We start from the raw sequence: 7136 nt of genomic DNA, 5'->3' as shown, positions 1-7136 counted from the left end.
ATTTCACAGTATTAAGCATGCACCACACAAGAAAACCATCAGAGCAAAATCCAATTTGTTACTTTTCCCACACTGAATTTTACTTCTCTTTGGTTGGCAATTAGTGATTACAAAAGTTTAATCAAAGTCTCGGTTTCTTCTTTCTTTTTAAATGTAGCACAGTCAGAATTAGATTTAACCAATAATTAAGTAAATTGGACTTGGCTTAGTACACAGGAAATTGAGGATAATTCATAAACATTATCCATTAGCAACTTGTATATTCATACAGATTTTTTGAAAAGTGATAGTGTTGAAACAAATAATTAGAAAATAAAAGTGTTTTTCAAGTGTATTAGAACGATAAATTCTTTTACCTGCATGTAAAGAGGGCTGCACTAGGATTTTATGGGGAGTTGCTGTTCAAATAAGTGGAGATTGACCTGAAAGAGAGAAATGTAAATGGGAAAGAATTACAAAACCTCAGCATGAAAGAATGACGCAGAACCTTTTCAAAAGAAGAAAAAGCATCATGGATATTGTTAGAAGGGAGAGAGAAATACCCAAATTGACATTTTTAAGGGAAATTAAAGACAGATTTAGGCCTTGCAGACTGTGGAAGAGAGAACAGTAGCACTGAAAAGAACATTTCAAATAAAGAGGATGTAGAGAAGGCTCAGCAATTTTTGGCTGGTTGCAGCTCTAACCTTCCTTTGTAGGGGTGGAACCTGGTTCAGCAGCCACATAATGATGCTCACAAGGGCTGTTCAATCCATTGCAACCCTGTTCTGCACTCAGAGGAGTTAAAAACTGAGGTGCAACTTGGAAATATGTAAGACTTCTGCCAGAAGGGATCAGAGTTGGAAACATAGAGTCAGGAGTTCTGTCAGGAGAGAAGTTCTGCTGTTCCAGCCCAACTCATCCCCATTTCCTCTTTGTTTTCTCCTCTGTCTTCAGTATATTAGTTTTTAGCTGAAGGAGTCTGAGTTGTTGCAGTGCAACACCTTTGATTCATGTGCTAAGACAGCAAGTGCAGCAGATGACATCAAGAACTGTCTGTGGAAATGCTGATTTACTGTTGTACAGCTTTGGGCTGAAACAGATCCTGAAATAATCCATCTGTGGTGCACAAAAAACAAATCTCCAGACTAGATTTCCAAAATATCAAAGCTCAGTTTACAATATAATTAATGAACTTTCATCTTAAGAGCATGGACACATAAGATGTCTTTAAATAGAGCCAACATCCAAGTTACTGCTGTCCAAAGTCTAATAAATGATATGATGTTGTGGCTGCACTTCACCCCCTCTCCTGGATAAATACCTTGCAAGGAACTGAGGACTGATAACCAAATTCCTGTATCTGCTGCTAAAATTATGAGCTAAAATTTGGGCACTGTGTGAAGTTTTAAAAATAATAAATTTATCAGGAGGCATATTAGCTTTCATGGTTATCTATTTTAACATAACAAATAGGATTATATTGTCCATCCTCAGTGCATTAGAGTTGCAAGCCTATATTTAAGCCTTTACACATCAAACTTCAGCAGCAGTGAGACAAAAATGAATTGTGCTGTGGCCCAAAGTCACACCTCATGGTCACTTAACTGTATCACTCATTCAGTCTGAGGGCAAAATTGGTTAAGATGGCATTAGATACACAGCAAATACATAAAAAAAAATAAGTCCATCAGATTTCATTAAATTCTAATGCAGTTTGAAATGACATAAATAGGTATGTTCATAAGCACAGCACTTTAATTGACATTTGCAAGGTCAAGGACAGAAACAGAAGGAGCCCAGAATTTTAGTTTTGTGGCTTACTGCAGTCTTGATGTTGATATTCTCGGATTTTTATGACACTGACCATTCTTTCATTCCTCGTGGAAAACACTGGTAGGATTCAATGATCGGGATTACCCTGAAAAAGGAACACTCAATGAAGAAAGTTATTATGGTTTGCTTGGTCAGTTCATGGTGTGGGAGGATTCCAAGCCAAGGCAAACCCTGAAAGAGGAGAGTCCACAGGTGAGTCCATCTGCCTGACACAACGACAATAAAATGGGATGTTAAAATGTAACACTCCTTCAGCTCTAAGGTGCTCAGCACAGCAGCACCGAGAGTTTTGTTCCAGAAATACCCTCTTTGCCTTGGAATCACAAGTAGGGATTTTTATGTTTCCAGACTAAAAATAACTACTGAAATATCAGAGCTTGGAGCAGGACATCAAATCCAAATTTCACTCCGATGGTTTGAGGGCTGTTTGCCGAGGAAGTTTAACTATTGATGGGTGTAAGAACCCACACTGGTACTGACAGTGACACCAGCACATGAATATCTAATCTCATGCAATTGGAATCCATAAAAAATACGGTGATAAATCCTTTATTAGCTAACAGAGACTCATCATTTTTTAAGCCTTCTTGTACTGCTACAAAAAACCCCACAGAAGTGTTTGCTAACAATGTTTTGCACATCCAGGATCCTGTATTCACACACTCTAACAGCTGGTCACTGGAGCACAAGGTTTCTTTTGGTTTTGTGTTCGTGTTCTACAGGAAGGTGTTTCCAGTTTAATAAAACACTGTGTGTGTCCTTGAGTTCTGATTAGTTTGTGAATTTTCCAAGGTAATCTTTCCTGTCTCACAGAATCACTGAACTCTCTCCATTTTACCAGGCATTACCTTCTCTTTTCACACCATTGCTGCCTCCTCCACTGCATCACATAAACAGTGGGGAAAAAAAAAAATATCAAGGAAAAAAGTATCCTCATAAAATAAAACTGCCAAAGTATCAAAAAAACACTATCTCCTAAATGTGGATCCTCACTCAAGTGGCTTTGGGACTGCAGAATTTACGTAGCCAAAATCCGGCTCTATTACACGCATCAAAAACCAAGTTATAACCACTTGGAAAGGCTATAAAGTCTGGGGGTTTTTTGAAGTTTCAAGGTCATCAATATTGAGTCAGAGCACCACTGCAGAGCCAGGGACAGGGAACCAGCAAGTGGCAGGAGCAGCCCTGGGGACACAGAGCATGTCCCAGCAGATGTGGGAGCTCAGCCTTTGATGTCAAAGGAACTTGGGTTTGATGCATTCTATTGACCAGTTTCTTTGCTTGGCTATATTTTGGGGGGGTTGAACACCTGAATGTGGCTGAGCTGACAGGGTGTTTTGGGAGGAGGTGGGATTGTCCCACCACTCGGAATGGCAGCGTTATCACTGCTGACTCTTTCATCAGCTTTTTGCCTCAGCTTGGAGCCATTTGTCGTTCCCTCCTCACATGGAGATGGAAGCTTGGAGAGAGTGAGGAGCTTGTCAGAGCTGTGACTAATGAGCAAAGGAGTGAGAAAAGGGACTCAGAAGCTCTTTCCCTTGGCAGCTTTGCTCCAGGAGGGTGATGGCACTGGCTGTGCACTGTGCATGTGTCATGTTCTCTTCAACTCCTTTCTCTGCCATGCACAAAGGAACAAGGACAGACCTGGAGCAAGGCAAACCTGGGAGACACTCTGGGTTCTGCCTCTGCCCATTAGGCCCATTAACTGCAAGCTTCACTTGTGATTAACTTCTTTAGGCTGAAGTTACAAGTGTCTCCTATAATGAGGAAAAGAGGCCGTAAAATACAACCAAACCTGAAAAAGATTATATGGAAAGAAGTCTGGGAAGCAAAAGCAGTTATACAGCATCCAGGACTGTGAGAAGAAACTGGGAACCAGTGTAATGACTCTGAAGCAGAAGCTGGAAAGTGTGGAAAGCTGACAGGAAAGGGTCAGAGGGTTAAGCCTCTGACCATCTGCTTAAAAAAAATTAAATAAATAGAACCATAATATCTTTCCCAAAGTTCAGAAAACTCTGTAACGCACAGCAGAGATGTAGGGAATGCCAGCAACGGGATTTATCCATTACTAGACAAAAATGGCAGAAAAATTAACACTGGTAATTCACTGCATGGTAACTCACCTGTTGTTGTGCCAAAAGCCACTTGATTTATTCTGTCCATGAGATGATGAGTCACTTTCTTTTCAAAAATTAAGATGCCAAGTTATTAAATACAGGCATCATAAACGAGGAGGGCCAACACAGACTCCTTCCATAGGTTTCAAACAAGTGTTATTTATGATCAGTGACTTTCAATGTCTATTCAAGAACAAGTGAAAGAAGTGCAATGTTTTGTCTACATATACAAGAGACAAACAGAATGACAAAGTAATTATATAATTATCATTCTGACAATGATTCCAGGCCAAGTAATGGAATGACTGAGGCAGAGCTCATTAAGCACAGAACTAAGAAAAGTGTAATTAATGCCAATCAAACTCAGGTTTATAAAGATTAGATCATTGCCCAACTAATGAGGTGCCTCTTTGTAAGATTAGAGGTTGATTAATGAAAGGTGAAAACATCAGAAACATTTAGTTTGGGCCCTGGGTGGTTCATTTCAAAAAGTAAAGATAGGAATGAACATGGTAAACGACAGGATGAGCTTGATTATGTCCCAAAATTGATACCTGTGAACAGTCAGGATGGGATGGTCCAGGGTCCATGTCTGAGAGGGTCTTTGTGGGTCATCACCACACACGAGGCAGTTTAAACCCACTGTACAATCCACCAGAGGAAGAAGGAAATCCATGTGGCACATTCCTACAAAGAAGCTGGTGAGAGGCAATTTGTTAAACCACAGTAAATTGATCACTTACAATATTTGATAATATTCTTCTGCTCTCTATTCCCATCTCCCCTTCCCTACGATCCCTAGAGTTCATCTCCTACGCCTGTCCCAGTCTGAGTGATGCACCAACATGTTGATCAATCATGGCCACCTGATAAAGCCTTTCAATTTGTTCCTTTTTAAATTGTTCATCCTTCACTGTGGAACGCTGCACTTCATCCTCTCGGGTGCTAAACACTGCCTGCTATTTTTTGTCAAATGTCATTCAAGAACTTCTCTGTGATATTGTTGCCCTCCTCTTTTTACAATAGCTCCCATTTTTTCAACCACTTCCATTAGCATCCTCTCATTTTTTTCTCCAGAGGACTAGAGAAAACATCAAATAAGATCAGTTCTTAGATTGATTCTTCAGAAATTCCATATTTGAGTCTCAGAGTTCCTTGCAGTGCAAATCAAAACAAAACTTAAAAGCCTCCCAGAAACTACATGGTGAACAAGATTGAAAATGTGTTATTCAGGCCAGCTGAAAGAGATAAGTTTTTGGATACTAGTATAGAAAAATATACTTTAAAACTAGTGATATTTTAAACACAGTGACTAGAATTAATCATGATGCTTCAGTGATTATTTAAAGTTGAAAATATTCTAAGCCAGACAATACTTTCTGAATGGCATAAGTTAATTTTAAGCATAAAATTAAAGCTGTGGTTGCTGGATTAAATGACAATAATACTATTTCATGTTTTATGATCTATTTAGTGTCACAGACTCCCCCAACACACACAGACTTTTAACAAGGTGTCCACACCCATTCACCTCAGCTCTCCTACCTTTATGTTCCTCTATCTCTTTATAGGGTTATCTCCAGCTCAGAGTGAATGATTAACTTTATATTTTCCCTCTAATACTCCTTTTGATGCTGCATTAAATGCTCTAATGATGTTAATCACATGCTGCCCCACACTCTTGGCCTTTGGCACCATCCTAAGCACACACACCACCAATCCTTTCTTCTTTTTTTTTTTTTTTTGCCATAAAAGTTCTTTTGATAAATCTGAGTAGAACCTGGCAAATCATTTATAGGACTATTTTCAGGAAGGTTATGACTTCAGTTAGAGTTGAACAGGAGCAGCACCTTTGATAATTAGATCTTAGGATTTCTGCAAAACATGTAACTGTCCTGCAAAATTAGTAACATCCATAAATCAGAACCCAAAGAAGTGTGAAATTGTATGTAATGTCTCACATCCATCACCATTTTTACTATCCTTGCTGTTTCCTGACACAGAGTAATACTTTTTAAGAGTTAATGGGTTGTTCTGGACCAGAAATCCCATTAGCACAGTTATCTCTTGGATGCTGTTGGTGTCACTTCTTGGGGGGTTTCCTCATTCCCAGCTGAAGAAAGTCAATGTACCTGAATGTGGTGGCCTTGGCAGTGGTAAAGGTTGGACTGGATGATCTTAAAGGTCTTTGCCAACCTAAATCATTCAGATTCTCTCAGAGTTATCCTGTTTTTCCAAAGGAGGGTGGCACGAAATACAAAACAGAGACACAGCACAGAAAAAAATGGTTCAAATACTGAGAAGTTTGGATAAAGCAAGATTTTGGCAGCTCTACACCACATTTGCTTTTAAGATCCCAAAAACTCACACCAGACAGAACCAGGTATTGAAGCCAACTTGCAGGCAGCAGAAAGTCAATAGCCAGAAACAAAAGAGAGAGATTTATTTTATAAAGTCCTTGTGCTACTTCGCACTTATTTCCTTCTGAACTTTGAGATGGGATAGAAGAGGTCACAGATACAGGTGGGCAATCCAGTGCAGTGAGAAGCACAGGAGAAGACAGAATCCTTCTCACTTTCTCTTTATTATGAAATAAAAATGGAGCTATGAATCATCCCAGCACAGACAAATCATCCAAAGCATCTTAAAACAGCCGCTTGAGTGACTGCTGCAATATCACCTGTCAGTCAACAAAAAGAGCTGCAGGACGTGCTCACCAGCTGATAGAAATGTGCCCAAAGCCAAATGGAGTCATTAAAATAACATTATTTCAGAAGGTCCTCAGCTAAAGCATTTTCAGTGACCTCTGTGTGAGCCAGGAGGGGACGGGCAGGACAGAGGAGGGCAGGGCAGGAGGACAGAGGTGAGGGCAGGAACGACCAGGGATGCACCAGGGATGGAGCTGCACATCACACACGGCGTCTGCAGGGCTCCTGGGTCACCCATAGAACATCTCACTCACAACTTCTGCCAGGTTACAAAAAAGTTGAGGTTGGAAACAGAAAAGGAAAAGCAAAGAGTTATTATTGTCGATGCTTCCCAAACTTCCCAGCTCACAAAACCAAGGAAGAGCAGGCAGACCATGACACAACATCTCGGAATTGGGTGTTCCCCTGCCCCAGCAAACAGCACCACATGCAAAGATCTTCCCACATATGAATCCCAACCTGGAAAAAACACATATTTTCAGGAAAGTCCTGATAT

General features: G+C 40.1%; 1 long non-coding RNA gene across 1 annotated transcript; it reads right to left on the bottom strand.

The window, feature by feature from the left end:
• Nucleotides 1-355: 355 nt before the first annotated feature.
• LOC108640832 lies at nt 356-6155 on the bottom strand. Its single transcript, XR_001921524.1, has 3 exons — nt 6065-6155; nt 4487-4630; nt 356-422 (listed from the first exon to the last, which is right to left on the bottom strand). It is a non-coding gene; the product is annotated as an uncharacterized LOC108640832 (long non-coding RNA).
• Nucleotides 6156-7136: the final 981 nt, after the last annotated feature.

Source organism: Manacus vitellinus, unplaced genomic scaffold (assembly GCF_001715985.3).
Source record: "Manacus vitellinus isolate BGI_N305 unplaced genomic scaffold, ASM171598v3 scaffold_45_pilon, whole genome shotgun sequence".
NCBI lineage: Eukaryota > Metazoa > Chordata > Aves > Passeriformes > Pipridae > Manacus > Manacus vitellinus.
Note: the sequence above shows the minus strand (reverse complement) of the source record. Positions and strands in the feature narration are given on the sequence as shown.